An 18,576-nucleotide genomic window follows, 5' to 3' on the forward strand; every position below is an offset into this window, starting at 1 on the left:
GCTGCACCCACCAACTCGTCATCTAGCATTAGGTATATCTCTCAATGCTATCCCTCCCCCCTCCCCCCACCCCACAACAGTCCCCGAAGTGTGATGTTCCCCTTCCTGTGTCCATGTGTTCTCATTGTTCAATTCCCACCTATGAGTGAGAATATGCGGTGTTTGGTTTTTTGTTCTTGTGATAGTTTACTGAGAATGATGATTTCCAATTTCATCCATGTCCCTACAAAGGAAAAGTCCAGCATCATCCTGATACCAAAGCCTGGCAGAGACACAACAAAAAAAGAGAATTTTAGACCAATATCCTTGATGAACATTGATGCAAAAATCCTCAATAAAATACTGGCAAACAGAATCCAGCAGCACATCAAAAAGCTTATCCACCATGATCAAGTGGGCTTCATCCCTGGGATGCAAGGCTGGTTCAATATACGCAAATCAATAAATGTAATCCAGCATATAAACAGAACCAAAGACAAAAACCACATGATTATCTCAATAGATGCAGAAAAGGCCTTTGACAAAATTCAACAACCCTTCATGCTAAAAACTCTCAATAAATTAGGAATTGATGGGACGTATCTCAAAATAATAAGAGCTATTTATGACAAACCCACAGCCAATATCATACTGAATGGGCAAAAACTGGAAGCATTCCCTTTGAAAACTGGCACAAGACAGGGATGCCCTCTCTCACCACTTCTATTCAACGTAGTGTTGGAAGTTCTGGCCAGGGCAATTAGGCAGGAGAAGGAAATCAAGGGTATTCAATTAGGAAAAGAGGAAGTCAAATTGTCCCTGTTTGCAGATGACATGATAGTATATCTAGAAAACCCCATTGTCTCAGCCCAAAATCTCCTTAAGCTGATAAGCAACTTCAGCAAAGTCTCAGGATACAAAATCAATGTGCAAAAATCACAAGCATTCTTATACATCAATAACAGACAGACAGAGAGCCAAATCATGAGTGAACTCCCATTCACAATTGCTTCAAAGAGAATAAAATACCTAGGAATCCAACTTACAAGGGATGTGAAAGACCTCTTCAAGGAAACTACAAACCACTGCTCAAGGAAATAAAAGAGGATACAAACAAATGGAAGAACATTCCATGCTCATGGGTAGGAAGAATCAATATCATGAAAATGGCCATCCTTCCCAAGGTAATTTACAGATTCAATGCCATCCCCATCAAGCTACCAATGACTTTCTTCACAGAATTGCACCTAATGACTTCTAACCCATACAAGATAGCAAAAGTGCTGGCATATCACTTCTGAGGTTGGGTTTTACGAGACCATGACTTTCATCTCTCTCTCTCTCTCATTTGTTCTGATGAAACAAGCTGCCATGTTGTGAGCTGCCCTATGGAGAGGCTCAGAGCAAGGAGCTGAATCCTGCCAACAACCATGAAAGTGTGCATGGACGCTGATATTTCTGAGTTGGCCTTGAAAGGAGTGCGGCCACACCTGACACCTTGATTGCAGAAAGAGATGCCAAGGCAGAGAACCCATCTAAACAGTGCCCAGATTCCTTACCGTGAGAAAATGTGAGATCATAATAATGTTCTAAGCCACTAATTTTTGGGGCAATTTGTTACACAGCAAGATATAACTAATATAAGAACATTGTAAATAAATCTGAAACTATAGATCAAAAGCAGAACACACAACACTTGTTATCTTCCTTCCAGAAATGACTCTGCCTCATGGTAGATTCACAACTTTTTAATAATTTTACAATAATAGGATCATGAAGGTATATGTTTAGGATTCTGTTTCTAATAAACATATAGTGATTTTTGGCAACACTGTTTTAGAGCCTCAATTGTTTTCTATATGGCAATGAAAATAAGATAGAAAAACATTCTCTCTTACAACAGCAGCATAACATTTGAAAATATCTAAACTCGAATTAATAGAAATAGATTTCATTTTCTTGAAGAATTGGAAATTTCATTTCTTTAATGAAATTACTGTTAAAATAGTGGTAAATTCTGGTGCTTTGCTTTTTTTTGTTTCCTTTCACAGAGTATTTAAAATACATCCAGAAAATCTTAGAAAAAGCAGATTAATGTTAATATGTATGAAATTTCTTTAATTTGTAAAATAGTTAAATGCTGCTTCCTTGCAGGAACATGTATAGACAAGAGGTATGTAAGAATTTAGATGACATTGCAAAGCAGTGGGCAAAACGATGTTTTCAATAAATCATATTAAGACAAGTAGTTATATCTGAAAAAATATGAAAATTATATTTGTAATTCAAATATTACATCAAATAAATTAAGAATGGCCACTTATATTCTACCTTCACCTTCTCATTTCTGGTAGACATTTGGTTGCTTCCCTCCACCTTTTAAAAAATTATTGTGATTGGCCGGGCGTGGTGGCTCACGCCTGTAATCCCAGCACTTTTGGAGGGTGAGGTAGGCAGATCACTTGAGGTCAGGAGTTCCCAATATGGTGAAATCCCATCTCTACTAAAAATATAAAAATTAGCTGGGCATGGTGGCAGGCGCCTGTATTCCCAGTTTTTCGGAAGGCTGAGGCAGGAGAATTGCTTGAACCTGGGAGGCGGAGGTTACAGTGAGCTGAGATCGCACCATTGCACTCCAGCCTGGGCCTTGCAGCGAGACTCTGTCTCCAAAAAAAGAAAAAAAAAAAGAAAAAGGCCGGGCATGGTGGTTCACGCCTGTAATCCCAGCACTTTGGGAGGCCAAGGTGGGCGGATCACGAGGTCAGGAGATGGCGACCATACTGGCTAAAACGGTGAAACCCCGTCTCTACTAAAAATACCAAAAAATTAGCTGGGTGTGGTGGCGGGCGCCTGTAGTCCCAGCTACTCCGGAGGCTGAGGCAGGAGAATGGCGTGAACCCGGGAGGCGGAGCTTGCAGTGAACCGAGATCGAGCCACCGCACTCCAGCCTGGGTGACAGAGCAAGACTCTGTCTGAAAAACAAACAAACAAACAAAAAGGGAGGCAAGAAAATCAGATAATAAAGGAGAGGTAGGAGCCTCCAGAAGCAGGAAAAGGCAAGGAGACAGGTTCCCCCCTAGAGCCTTCAGAGAGAGAACGCAGTCTCGCCAGCACCTTAATTTTAGTCCCATGAGACCCGCTTTGGACTTCTGACCTCCAGACCTCTATGAATAGTTTTTGTTATTTTGAGCCGCTAAGTTGGCAGGCATTTGTTCCAGCAGCAATAGATAACTGACACAGAAGGCCAGAGACTGAGGGTGGACAGGGATGATATGAGTTGAGCGCAGGGTGAGGACATCGGGACCAAAGGCCATGAAGGTGGACAGCGGGCCCAGATGCTCACTTGTGTCCAAAGGCCAGGGGGACCGAACAACCCCAGCAGGGGATGCAGCAGGACTGAAGCCTAAACCAAAGACCCAAAGGGGTGAAATGTCCCTACAGAGGCCAGCAGGGCCCAGCCACCAGCACCCAGACCTGACACATATTCCCTTGCTCCTTCACTTTTTAAGTGCTCCCCTGCACAAAGACTATATAAACCAAAAATAGAATTCTAAACCCTCCAACCACCAGAATGAACCCCTGCTCTTGGCAAAATAAATTCCAAAGTTAACCTGAAAAACTAGTTTAGGTGTGCCTCATTATGCCCTCCTTCCTTTTGAAATTACTGAGACAACAGACTCTCTCTGAAGCCAGCTACCTGGAGACTTCGGCTGCATGATAAAAACTTGGTCTCCACAACCTCTTATCTTAGCCCAGACATTCCTCTCCATTGACTCTAGGTCTTTAGACAATAACTTAACCCTTTCAACCAATTGCCAATTAGAAAGTATTTGAATCTGCTTATGACCTGGACGCCCCTAGCTTCCAGTTGTCCCACCTTTCCAGACTGAGCCAATGGACATCTTGTTTGTATTGATTAACGTCTTTTGAGTCCCCAAAATGTACAAAACCAAGGTGTAGCCTGACCACTTTGGGCACATGTTCTCGAGATCTCCTGAAGGCTGTGTTATGGGCCATTAGTCACTCATATTTGGCTCAGAATAAATCTCTTCAAATATTTTACAGAGTTGGACTCTTTTCATCGACAACTATAATTCTGAGGCAAAATCAAAGGAAAGGGAGAGGGAGGGCTTAAGAGGAGAGAACATGCCAGAGAGCACATATGAATGTTGAAATCAGAGAATTTAATTTATCAGTCAAATGACACTTTCAGAATAGTCTCTGCTTTAAACATGAAGATGTAAAGTGACCTTGGAGTGGTATGATTATGTTTTCTACCATCGTTTGTAGCCCAGTTATACAGAAGATATTTACATTTTTGCATACACTGTGGCTATTTTAGCAAGCTGCAGGAAGATACTGAGTGCTAAGCGTGTCCATATTCACGATCTCATTAACTGACACAGGCACTGTAGAGGGAATTATTCTATTGCAATCTTCCTATTTTGGAGATGAGAAAAGGGAGGATTAGAAAAATAAGGAACTTTGCCCACAGTAACACAGCTGGTGAGGGATAGCACTGAGCTCCATCCTCAAATCCATCTGATTATAAAAGACCAGGCTCTAGGCCAGCCCCACAGTGGCTCACACCTGTAATCTTAGCACTTTACAAAGCTGAGGCAGGAGGATTGTTTGAGGCCAGAAGTTTGAGACCAGCCTGGGCAACCTTGTCTCTACAAACAATTTTAAAATTCCAGGTATGGTGGCATGTGCCTATAGTCCAAGCTACTTAGGAGGCTGAGGTGAGAAGATTGCTTGAGCCCTGGCATTCCAGGCAGCAGTAAACTATGATCACATCACTGCACTCCAGCCTGGGCAACAGAACGAAACCCTGTCGCTTGGGGGAAAAAAAAAGACCAGGCTGTTAGACTCTTTTGCACTACCCTTGATGACATAAACCTAGCCAAAGTGCAGATTCCTAAAAAGGTGCCTTCCCCACCTGCCACATTTACGTATCCAGCCTCATTAACCACCAATTCCCTGTACCCTCCTATTTTTCACATTTTATTCTGTGCAGTTATCTTTATATTATTTTATTCCGTCTCCTAGACTCTGCTTATGGAAGCAGAAACTGTATCTTTTATCTCTTTGTATTCAAAGCCTTTAGCTCTAGTGTTCAGCACTTAATATGCCAGAAAACAGGCATTATTTTGAGAGTCTCCTATCACCCATCCACGTACCAGCATGAATTATCTAATTTTAATGAGTAGAAAATGCAAACAGATTGTTTTGCATTTTTTGAGTACTGATAGGATATATCCCAAAGTTGTCTGAACCCAGGACTGGACATCTTAACAGTTGTCATAAAATTCCCCATCATTGTAACTATAGAAATGCAGAAACTGTGATAAATGCTTAATATAAACAAGCTTTATCAGCTTGGGTAGTCACCTAACCTTTATGTGACTCATCTTTAAAATGAAGGCCTTGGGTTCTTTGGCATTTTTTGTCAGCAGCATAATACAAGTATATCTGAGGTTCTGCAGGTATAACCTGAGACTGCACATATAAAGAAGAAAGACACTAAGTCTAACTTTTATTTTGTATAACTGACATTTGTATTGAGATAATTGTAGATTGACACGAAATTGCAAGAAAAAATAGAGCCCTCATGTACCCTTTATGCAGTTTTTCCTAATGGTAACATCTTACAAAATTGTAATACAGTATCGAAACCAAGATATTGAGGTGGATAAAATTCTCCAATCTTATTCAGATTTCCCTGGGTTTACTTCATTTGTATGTGTGTGTTAATCCTATGCAGTTTTATCGCATGTGTAGGTTCTAGTATTCACCACCATTGTCATGTTACAGAACACTTTCATCACCTCCAGGATCTCTGGTGTTACCCACATAGACTTCTTCAATAACCACACCCACTTCCCTCCCACCCTCTCTCCTGTCCCAGATAACTACTAATCTCTTCTCCATTTCTAAAATGTTATCATATCAAGAATGTTATATAAATATTATCATACAGTATATAACTTTGGGATTGGTGTTTATCATCAACATAATTCCCTGGAGATTCATCCAAGTCACTATATGTATTGATAATTTGCTTCTTGTTACTGCTGAGAAGTATTCCGTGGTATGGATGTATGCCACTTGTTTTGTGATTTACCCTTGAAAGACATCTGAGCTGCTTCCTGTTTGGGGCTATTACAAATAAAGCTACTATGAAAATTAGTGTATAGGTTCTTCTGCTAACATATCCTTTTATTTTCTTGGATAGATGTTCAATAGTAAAATTGCCAGATTGTAGAGTAATTGCACATAAGAAACTGCCAAACTATTTTCCAGAGTGGTTGCACCATTTTACATTCCCACCAGCAATGTGAGAGTGATCCAGTCTCACCACATCATTGCCAACACTTAGTGGTTACTATTTTTTACATTAGCCATTTTGATAGGCATGTAGTGATATCACACTGTGGTTTTAATTTGCATTTCCTTACTGGCTAATGATGTTGAACATTTTTCATGTGCTTATTTTCCATCTGTATATTCTTGTCAGTGAAATGTCCTTTCATGTCTTTTTCCCACTTTCTAATTGGATTTTTTTTTTTTTTTGCTGTTCAGTTTTGAGAAGTCTTTATATTAGATATCAACTCTTCGTCAAGTGTGTAGTTTGCAATTATGTTCTCCCACTTTGTAGTTTGTCATTTCATTCCCTTCACTTGTCTTTCACAGAGCAAAAGTTTTGAATTTTGATGAGGTCTAGTTCATAAATATCTTCTTTTATGGATCATGTTTTTGTTTCCAGTCTAAAGATTTTTATTTTTTCCTAAAAGTTTTATAGTTTTACATTTACATCCATGATTCATTTTGAGTTCATGTTTGTATAAAGCTTGAGAATTAAGTCAAGGTTTGGTTTTTTATGTTTGTGGATGTCCAATTGCTCCAGTACCATTTGTTGAAAAGGTTAGATTTTATTTTTAAAACGGATGGTTTTCTGATTTACTCCATGTTCATATTTTTCATAGACTAGTAATGACTTCTATTATGTGACATTAAATACAATTTATCCTCCAAGGAGATATGTCAAGTAAATCCTGGGCAGTTCCCCCACCAGAGAGAAAGAATGTGTCTGTGTGTCTGCGGGCGCGCGGGGAGCAGAGGCGGTGGCGGGCGGCGGCGGCACCGGGAGCCGCCCAGTGACCCTCCCCGCCCCTCTGGCCCCCCACCCTCCCACCCGCCCGTGTCCCGCGCCCACGGCTGCGCGCGCTCCACGCAACTCCCGGGACTCCGCGCCCTGCGCCGCCGACCAGTTCGCAGCTCCCCGCCACCGCAGCCAGTCTCACCTGGCGGCACCGCCCGCCCACCGCCCTGGCCACAGCCCCTGCGCCCACCGCCCCGGCCACAGCCCCTGCGCCCAGGGCAGCACTCCAGGCGACCGCGACAGTGGTGGGGGACGTTGCTGAGTGGAAGAGAGCGCAGCCCGGCCACCGGACCTACTTACTCGCCTTGCTGATTGTCTATTTTTGAGTTTACAACTTTTCTAAGAACTTTGTATACAAAGGAACTTTTTAAAAACGACGCTTCCAATTTATATTTAATCCAAAGAAGAAGGTCTCGGCCAATTTGGGGTTTTGGGTTTTGGCTTCGTTTCTTCTCTTCGTTGACTTTGGGGTTCGGGTGCCCCAGCTGCTTCCGGCTCCCGAGGACCTTCTGGGCCCCCACATTAATGAGGCAGCCACCTGGCGAGTCTGACATGGCTGTCAGCGACGCGCTGCTCCCATCTTTCTCCACGTTCGCGTCTGGCCCGGCGGGAAGGGAGAAGACACTGCGTCAAGCAGGTGCCCCGAATAACCGCTGGCGGGAGGAGCTCTCCCACATGGAGCGACTTCCTCCGGTGCTTCCCGGCCGCCCCTATGACCTGGCGGCGGCGACCGTGGCCACAGACCTGGAGAGCGGCGGAGCCGGTGCGGCTTGCGGCGGTAGCAACCTGGCGCCCCTACCTCGGAGAGAGACCGAGGAGTCAACGATCTCCTGGACCTGGACTTTCATCCTCTCCAATTCGCTGACCCATCCTCCGGAGTCAGTGGCCGCCACCGTGTCCTCGTCAGCGTCAGCCTCCTCCTCCTCCTCGTCGTCCCCGTCGAGCAGCGGCCCTGCCAGCGCGCCCCCCACCTGCAGCTTCACCGATCCCATCCGGGCCGGGAACGACCCGGGCGTGGCGCCGGGAGGCACGGGCGGAGGCCTCTTGATGGCAGGGAGTCCGCTCCCCCTCCGACGGCTCCCTTCAACCTGGCGGACATCAACGACGTGAGCCCCTCGGGCGGCTTCGTGGCCGAGCTCCTGCGGCCAGAATTGGACCCGGTGTACATTCCGCCGCAGCAGCCGCAGCCGCCAGGTGGCGGGCTGATGGGCAAGTTCGTGCTGAAGGCGTCGCTGAGCGCCCCTGGCAGCGAGTAGGGCAGCCCGTCGGTCATCAGCGTCGGCAAAGGCAGCCCTGACGGCAGCCACCCGGTGGTGGTGGCGCCCTGCAAAGGCGGGCCGCCGCGCACATGCCCCAAGATCAAGCGGGAGGCGGTCTCCTCGTGCACCCACTTGGGCGTTGGACCCCCCCTCTCAGCAATGGCCACCGGCCGGCTGCACACGACTTCCCCCTGGGGCGGCAGCTCCCCAGCAGGACTACCCCGACCCTGGGTCTGGAGGAAGTGCTGAGCAGCCGGGACTGTCACCCTGCCCTGCCGCTTCCCCCCTCCCCCTCCGGCTTCCATCCCCACCCGGGGCCCAATTACCCATCCTTCCTGCCCGACCAGATGCAGCCGCAAGTCCCGCCGCTCCATTACCAAGAGTTCATGCCACCCGGTTCCTTCATGCCTGAGGAGCCCAAGCCAAAGAGGGGAAGACGATCGTGGCCCCGAAAAGGGCCGCCACCCACACTTGTGATTACGCGGGCTGCGGCAAAACCTACACAGAGTTCCCATCTCAAGGCACACCTGCGAACCCACACAGGTGAGAAACCTTACCACTGTGTCTGGGACAGCTGTGGATGGAAATTCGCCCGCTCGGATGAACTGACCAGGCACTACCGTAAACACACTGGGCACTGCCCATTCCAGTGCCAAAAATGCGACCGAGCATTTTCCAGGTCGGACCACCTCGCCTTACACATGAAGAGGCATTTTTAAATCCCAGACAGTGGATATGACCCACACTGCCAGAAGAGAATTCAGTAATTTTTACTTTTCACACTGTCTTCCCGATGAGAGAAGGAGCCCAGCCAGAAAGCACTACAATCATCACAAATTCCCAACTGAGTCATCTTGTGCGTGGATAATCAGGAAAAATGAAGAATCCAAAGGACAAAAATCAAAGAACAGATGGGGTCTGTGACTGGATCTTCTATCATTCCAATTCTAAATCAGACTTGAATTTTCCTGGACTTACAAAATGCCAAGGGGGTGACTGGAAGTTGTGGATATCAGGGTATAAATTATATCCGTGAGTTGGGGGAGGGAAGACCAGAATTTCCTTGAATTGTGTATTGATGCAATATAAGCACAAAAGATCACCTTGTATTCTCTTTACCTTCTAAACGCCATTATTATGATGTTAGAAGAAGAGGAAGAAATTCAGGTACAGAAAACATGTTTAAGTAGCCTAAATGATGGTGCTTGGTGAGTCTTGGTTCTAAAGGTACCAATCAAGGAAGCCAAAGTTTTCAAACTGCTGCATACTTTGACAAGGAATATCTATATTTGTCTTCCTATCTACATTTACGACCTAAGTCAGGTAATATACCTGGTTGACTTCTTTAGCATTTTTATGCAGACAGTCTGTTATGCACTGTGGTTTCAGATGTGCAATAATTTGTACAATGGTTTATTCCCAAGTATGCCTTAAGCAGAACAAATGTGTTTTTCTATATAGTTCCTTGCCTTAATAAATATGTAATATAAATTTAAGCAAACATCTATCTTATATATTTGTAAACTACAAAGTAAAATGAACATTTTGTGGAGTTTGTATTTTGCATACTCAAGGTGAGAATTAAGTTTTAAATAAACCTATAATATTTTATCTGAAAAAAAAATCCTGTGGTTTACTTTACTCATTGGAATAGATCCACAGGTTCCTTAGGGCATGTAAATGACAGGGTGAGAATAAGTACTGGATGATACTGGAAGCTCCTGTCAGCTTTAATAATCTATCTATGTCTCTGTTTCTCTTCCTTCCATCCCTTCACCCCCTCTTCTCTTCTCTCTGTCTCTCTCACTAAACTACCATTTATTGATGGGGTTACCGTAGCTCCTAATTTAACCAAGGTGATGAAGGTTATGCCAATTGGTGAAATTATTTGCACCCCCATTTGCCCCCAGAGGTGCCCTGGTTAGAGCAATACATTATGTAGTCATTGTGTCTATCGAAGACTTTCTCTGTTTAGCACTTTACTCTTTATATTTCACATGCTTTACACTTAGCCTTAACAATAATTCTTTGTCCTAGATTTGCTTTAGCCCCAACATACAAAGGGAGAATTTGAGCAAAAAGACTTCAAGCATCTTGCAGAGGTGGCAGGCCTCTATACAAGACTTTAAACTCCTACAGGTGTGGACATGAATCAGCATGATCTAATTATTCTGGCTATCGACTCTTCATCAGTCTACGTGGTGGCCATAAATTCTGGATCTAGGTGAGTATACACATATATATAATTGTTTACTGATGCTCCAAGACACATTATATTCAATGGCTTATGTGATATGTTCAAATTCTTCTCCCTAGTTAGAATGTGTGGTTCAATGTGCTTTGACTCTGATTTTCACAAGGCTCCCCGGTGCATTTAGCATCCCTCAGAAGAAGTAATTGATGAGCTTAAGAGCTGGAGAATGCACAGCCAATTCCACGTGGCCATATCACCCAATCCATCTTTGAAAATTAATCATCGAACAAGTCCCTCTGCATTCTGGCATAATGGGGTAACATGCAATCCCAATAGACTCACTTTGGGTGACCTTCCCCTACCCTGTCAAGTGCAGGTGTTAATTGATTATAAAACATGGTCACATAAAGTGAAATATTTACTCATGTTTCCCAACTTTATAGCCACCCTGTACATTTGTAATTGGGTTGTCTTCCTCACTAGAATGTACACTCCATGAGGGAGCAGGATATGTCTGTCTTGTTCATTGATGAATGTATCCTTAGCAGCTAGGAGCCTGTATTTAGATAATATGCTCTCCACTTTTAAATGCATGATTAAAATCTGGGAAAGTGAGGAAAGAAGGGAACAAAGAATAAATGATCCTGAATGGGATTGTTATCAAACTAAAGGAGATAAAAGGATAGTTTGAACTGAAGTATAAGAAAGAACTGTCTATCAAGGTATAGTTAGAGCAGTTCTTAGGGAGAAGTTTATCATCTTACATGCATGCAATTGAAAAGAATACAAGAAAAAATTAATAATGAAGCACTTATCTCAAGATGTTGGAACAGCAAAACAAAGTATAAACAAAGAAATACCAAATAGCAATTTGAAATAGAAAACATGCAATGCAAGGAAGCAACGAAGTCAAAATTCAGTTATTAAAAAGACTAATAAAATTAACACTAGTGAAACCTACTTAGAACAGAAGAGAAAAGGTACAAATAATGAATATTGGAATATGACGGTAGCCTAATAAAAAGAAGAAAAGAATCTTTTCAACTAAAAATAAGTTTTATTTACAAATGATGCATACATTTAAAATATCATAAAAGAGAGGGATGAACAATTTATGCCAATAAAAGTGGACCAAATAAACTTTTAGAAAATAAAAGTTGCTAAAACTGACTAACTGATCCAGAAAAAAATAGAAAATGTGAATAGTTCTACAACTACTGAAAGAATTCAATCAGTTGCTTAGACTGAGGTGTCAACCCCAACTTCTCTCTTTCTAATACATCCACTTCTAGTAATCAACAAATCCTGTCAGTTTACCTGCCAAATATGTTCAGAATTTGACCTCTTCCCATGATTTCACTGACGTGACTCTGGTCCAAGCCAACATCATCTCTCATCTGGATTACCGCTTCCACCCTTGCCTCCATGCAGTCAGGGTAATCCCTTTAAAACAGAGTTCAGACAGAGGCACTCACTGTTCTAAGCATTCAGGTGGCCCCCATGTGACCCAGATTAAAAATCTAAGTCTTCATTCTTCCTTATGAGGCCCTACCTACTTGACCTATTTTCCTGTTAGCTCTTTAGCTCTCTTCTTTTTCGGCTTCAGTAGCTATCTTACCAATCGTTGAACACAAGGAGCTATTTAGGCTGTCCTAGAGTCTTTGCACTTTCTGATTTCTCTGCCTGGGAGACTCTTCCTCCTGGAACCCACATGGCTATTTCTCTCGCTTTCTTAAAATATGAACTGAAAAGCCATCTTCTCAGACCTTCCTTGGCCACACAGTCCAAAATGTTAACCTCCTGCCATTTGTATTTCTTCTCCCTACTGTATATGTTTTTCTCTACTACACATCACCATTTAACTTACTATGTATTTTATTTATTGATATGGTTTATTATCTGTTTTCCTCATTGGAATGGGGAACTTCATAAGGGGAGAGCTTCTTGTATATGTTCACTGCTGTTTCCCCAGGGTCTAGAACAGCAAGGAGGCCACCATAGCTGGACTATATTCAGCAAGGGGTGGAGTAGCAGGGGAGAAGGTCAGAAGAGTTAACAGGAAACAGATCATTTAGGGCCGCATAAGTCAAAGTGAGGACTTTGGCTATTATGCTAGAAAGACATGAGCGAGCACTTGGAGGGCTTAGGAAAACTAAAGACCTAAATAAATGCAGTGATTACTATGTCCGTGAATTGGAAAACTAAATATTGTAAAGATGTCAAGAATCGACAAGTTAACTGATAAATTCAATGCAATCCCCTATCAAAATCCTAGCAAGTTTTTTTTTTTGTGGAAATTGATAAAGTGACATTACAATGTACCTAGAAATGCAAAAGGCCAAAAGCAGCCCAGCCAATCTTGAAGAACAAAGTTAAGAGACTTACACTACCAGATATTAAGACTTATTTTTAAATGACAGTAATTAAGTAAGTATGGTATTGGCATAAGAACAGATAACTAAAGGAAAGAAACAAAATATAGAACCCAGAAATAAACCCATATAGCTTGTGAAAAAAGCCATATGGCAAAGCAGTGAGGAAGGAATGGTCTTTTCAATAGATGGTGTTGAGTCATCTGGGAAATTACATGAAAAATAAATCAATCAATCTACCTTTCACCATATACTTAAATCAATCCCATGTGATTTTTTTTTTTGAGATGGACTCTCGCTCTGTTGTCCAGGCTCAAGGGCAGTGGGGCAATCTTGGCTCACTGCTACCTCCACCTCCTGGGTTAAAGCAATTCTCAGCCTCAACCTCCCAAGTAGCTGGGATTACAGGTGCCTGCCACCACACCCCGCTAATTTTTGTATTTTTAGTAGAGACGGGGTTTCACCATCTTGGCCAGGCTTGTCTTGAACTCCTGACCTCGTGATCCACCCACCTTGGCCTCCCACAGTGCTGGGATTACAGGCGTGAGCCACCATACCTGGCCCAATCCCATCTGAATTTATGTCTAATTGTGAAAAGTAAAACAAAGAGTTAGGTGATATAACAGGACAATATTTTCATGAATTCAAAGTAGGAAAAGGTGTCTTAAATAGGACAAAACCACATTAACAAAAAAGGAAAAGATTAATAAATTTGACTACATTAAAATTAAGAACACCTGTTCCTCAGAAGACACCATTAAAAAAGTGAAAAAAGGCAAGCCAAAGCATGGAAGAAGGTATTGGCAATAAATATACCTGACACAGTATTCTTATACTGTATATGCACAAACCTTTTTGAATTGATAGCAGACAACCCAATTTTTAAAATGGGCAAAATACTTGAACAGGCACTTCACACACAACCAATATCAAAATGGACAATAGATATAGAAAAGGTGCTCAGTCTCATCAGTAGTTGTGAGAAATCTAATTAATCCCAAAATGACAGTACCACACAACCACCTAAAATTAAAAGGATTGGCTAAAACTAAGATGATTGACAATACCAAGTTTTGTCAAGAATGTGGAACAACTGGAACCACACACATTGTTGGTGAAGAGTGTATTTTTACAGTTTCTAAAAAGAAAACATTTTAGCATTATCTATTAAAACTGAAGATATCTGTACCCTGTAACTTAGCAATTATAGTCCTGAGTAATATCTTATGGAAATTTAGGCTTTTGTTCACCAGAATTTATGTACAAGAATGTTCATAGCAGCACTATAATGTTCATAAACTAGAAAAATTCAAACATCCATTAGGAGTAGAATGGATAACTACATGTCAGTATATTCATATACTGAAATACTGTACAGTAATAAAAATAACATGCTAGACATGATAACATGGACAAATGTCACAAACATAGACACAAGATAACATGTAAAGTGTTTTTCCATTTACCTGGACTTCAAGTAACAGGCAAAGCTAAAATAGAGTGTTTACGGACGCATACAATAGAGTGTTTATGAATGCATGCTTGGGTGGTTAAAGTGTAAAGAAAAGGTAGAATATAATTAGCATAAAAGGATAGTGTTTATCTTTGGACCTGTCTCAACCCACTCTGTCCCTTGGGTTCCTCTCTGGTAAAATGGCTACAGTGATTCCCACCTGCAGTATAACTTGAGATCGTGTTCTAGACTCCATTGGTCATAAGGCATTCCTCCTGCTTCTCCCACAGAAAGCCTCACATCGCGGAGTGGTTTCCTCCAGCTGAAATCACTAATGCAATTTGGTCACCTCAATGGAGCACATAAAGGGACAGAGAAGGAGAAAACCAAGACCTGGAATCAGTGCTTGCTTCACTTGAAGGGCCATTTGGGTGGAAGATGAGGTAGGCGGAGGTAAGATGGAGCCAATAAGGGGATGGTGGGAGATCCCCTAGTGGGAGGGAATTGGCAGCCAGCCAGGGGACCTAGGCTTCAGCCTCAGCTCATAAAAATTACTGTAGGGCCTTGAAAAACTTACTGTCCCTCTTTGGCACTAGTTTCTTTCTCTGTAAAATGAGAGAAGTTGAAATTCAACTGTCTTTTATGGAGTGCCTATTTTATATTAGATGGGCATTGTCCTAGGAGCTCTGGGAGCTCTACTATTTTAAATACAAAAGCCTGAGTGGGGTGAATCTTGTCCCTATTTTAAGGATAGCAATTGTAAGGATGAGATATGATCTGAGAAGTCACTAGCCGAGGAAAAGACAGCTTAGAATTCTCCAACCCATTCATAATATGGATAAGCAAGTGTGGTACTGTAGTGTGATATGCCCCCCATCAGTTTACTTAAGGGTGTATGTCTGCTGCCTGAACCCTTAAGGCCAGCCAATGAGCCAAGGTCATGGTGCCCAGGCAAGGAGCAGGTGTTTTTGTGAACCCGAGCCTCCCAGAGGGTATCTAAGAATCTACAAGAAAACAGTCTCATTTCATACACATGGTAGGCAAAGAGCCAGAAAATTTGCTTAAAAGTAGCTTAGGGCTGAGAGGTAGGGTGAATCTCTAAAGCTGTCCCGCTACCATCCAGGAGTGCTTCGTATGTAAGTCCTAATAAACTCATCTACCTGCCAAGCTAACTCATTTTTTGCTCTCTTGGCTCCCTCCCAGTTTGGGGGGATAGCTTTCAATTATGATTCTGGGTTTTTCTTGTTACAGATATAGTGTTGTCTACTGATACCATTATTTTCACATGGTCAATTTTTAATTATATATCAAATAAAATGAGTACATGTTTTTGTTGATTAAAAAAAGTTAAACATTGGCAATAAGTCCCATTTAAGTTGATCATCTCTAGAGAAGTAAGTACTGTCATCAGGTCAGCATGTACTGTTCTGGACTTTATTTCCAAGTATTCATATCTATACATTATAGATGAAACTATAGAAAATACCTAGTACAGTGCCACCTAGAGTACATGAATTTCAATTAGACAAATTTGAAATGAGGCCGAAGAATGATCATATTAATAATTGTGTCTCATATTGAGGTAAGAGGTGGGATTCCACTCCAGAGGCAGGCTTGGACTGCAGACCAGATTAAAGACTAGCTAAAGCAGGGAAGAAGCAAAAGCCCCTCTCCATAAGACACGCCCACCAGTGAGTGCCATGTCAGTTTATCATTGCCATGGCAACACTGGAAGTTACAGCCTCTTTCCATGGCAACGGCCTGACAACCTGGAGATTACCACCCTTTTTCTAAATATCTCTGCATATTCTGCCTATTAATTTGCATATAATTAAAAGTGGGTATAGGTCCGGGGCGGTGGCTCATGTCCATAATCCCAACACTTTGGGAGGCTGAGGTTAGTGGATCACCTGAGATCAGGAGTTCAAGACCAGCCTGGTCAACATGGTGAAACCCTGTCTCTACAAAAATACAAAAAAAAAAAAAAAAAAAAAAATTTGCCAGGCATGATGACCGTTGCCTGTAATCTCAGCTACTAGGGAGGCTGAGGCGGGAGAATTGCTTGAACCCAGGAGGCAGAGGTTGCAGTGAGATGAGCTGAGATTGCGCCATTGCACTCCAGCCTGGGCAACAGAGTGAGACTCTGTCTAAAATAAAATAAAAATAAAAATGTGGATATAAACATGACTGGAGAAGTGCCCCTGAGCTGTTACTCTGGGCATACCACCTACCCGGGAGCCCTGCTCCACAACAGTATTTCTGCTGCTGCTGTGCACCACCGCCTCAGTAAAAGTTGCTGTCCAACACCACCAGCTCACCAAAAGCCATCCCGGGCTAAGATCTAATCTGGAGGCTTGCCTGCCCCACATCAACATTAGGTACAAATTTCAATATCATGCAGTTCTCCCAAAGTTTCCAAAATTTGTAAGGAGTCATATCACTTATAAGCAGTAAAGAACACTAATTGTCAATTTTGGCTATGTCAATGACACCTGGCCATATCACTTTAGCATATAAACTAAAATAGACCCATTTAACAATCAAATCCATGACTGCTAGTGTCCTGTGATGAACACATTGTTACTAACGCTTTAGAATATTCTAAATGATTTTGTAACATGGATAGTTATTTTAACATTTACTTTTATTAAAATTTTAAGTATTTTAATTACTACACCAGTCCCATCCAAATATTCATTAAATAGTAGAGCTTTTAGAGGATTTTAAAAAATTCATGAAGATCAATTACTTTGAAGTGGCAATTAGATGTTAGAATGTACTACAATGACACTTAAACACCACAATGCACTGTACAGTTAGGTTAGTAGAGAACACTCAATACAACATCAGAGCTAAAGCTGAGAAAATTACAAAGGCAGCATTAGCGTAGATATATTCCACAAAGGATGTACATTTATGCCCCTGAGAATGCCTCCTTTCTATCAGATGTCTATTCTTAGGGGGATATTAGTGTTGAATGATGCAGGTTTTGAATTTTCCTAGGCCTTTGTAAACAAAATCTTGGCATAGACTGCACTATCGTTGTGTGTGAGGGTGAAGTAGATTTTTAATTTTGCTTTTGGTTCAATTTTTTCCTGTATTTGGTATTTACATATATTTTAAACCCTGAGGAAATATGCATTATTTTTAGAAAAAAAAATCAATGTCTTATTTTTGTGTGTAAAGTACATTTTATTTAAAAAAACTGTAAACTCCACCCATATCACTTAGAATATCCCTGCGTTATATGTTTTTTCCTTTTTTTTTTTTCTTTTTTGAGACGGAGTCTCACTCTGTCGCCCAGGCTGGAGTGCGGTGTCACGATCTCAGCTCACTGCAAGCTCCGCCTCCCAGGTTCACACTATTCTCCTGCCTCAGCCTGCCGAGTAGCTGGGACTGCAGGTGCCTGCCACCACGCCAGGCTAATTTTTTGTATTTTTAGTAGAGACAGGGTTTCACCATGTTAGCCAGATGGTCTCGAACTCCTGACCTTGTGATCCGCCTGCCTCGGCCTCCCAAAGTGCTGGGATTACAGGCGTGAGCCACCGTGCCTGGCCCTGTTCTTTCTTTTTTATCCTTGGCAGCAGGAAGTCACCTGCATTAAATAATTTTTAATGGGCATCTAGCATCTCATCTTACAGATTCCTACAAGTTATTTTATCTTTTTCTTCACATTTAGATGTTTTACAATGTATTGCTGTTAACGTGAACTATAAGAAACGTACCTACACACATATCTTTGGACAACTATTTCCTTAGGTCACATTAATAGAGCTAGAGTTGCTATATTAAAGTGCCTGCTCCTTGTAAATCTTGATGTGGAGTGGCCTCCAACAAATATAATTTGTTTTAGAAATTATATTCCAAAAAAAATTTATGAGAATTAACATTTCCCCAAACTGATACCCATCCTAGATATCATTTTTCTTTATAATCTTTGCTGACTATAAAGGCCAAAACTTGTATTTAAACATTAGCATTTTTGTCTGGGTGTGGTGGCTCATGCTGTAATCCCAGTACTTTGGGAGGCTGAGGCAGACAGATCACCTGAGGTCAGTAGTTCAAGACCAGCCTGCCCAAAACGGCAAAACCCATTTCTACTAAAAATACAAAAATTAGCCAAAAGTGGTGGTGCACACCTGTAATCTCAGCTACTC

At 42.0% G+C, this 18,576-nt stretch overlaps 1 pseudogene; it reads left to right on the plus strand.

Annotated features, from left to right (window-relative positions):
• The first annotated feature begins 7,640 nt into the window (after positions 1–7,640).
• On the plus strand, positions 7,641–9,168 carry LOC129014252 (Krueppel-like factor 4; annotated as a pseudogene).
• The last annotated feature ends 9,408 nt before the right edge of the window (positions 9,169–18,576 follow it).

Source organism: Pongo pygmaeus, chromosome 16, assembly GCF_028885625.2.
Source record: "Pongo pygmaeus isolate AG05252 chromosome 16, NHGRI_mPonPyg2-v2.0_pri, whole genome shotgun sequence".
NCBI classification, from domain to species: Eukaryota; Metazoa; Chordata; class Mammalia; order Primates; family Hominidae; genus Pongo; species Pongo pygmaeus.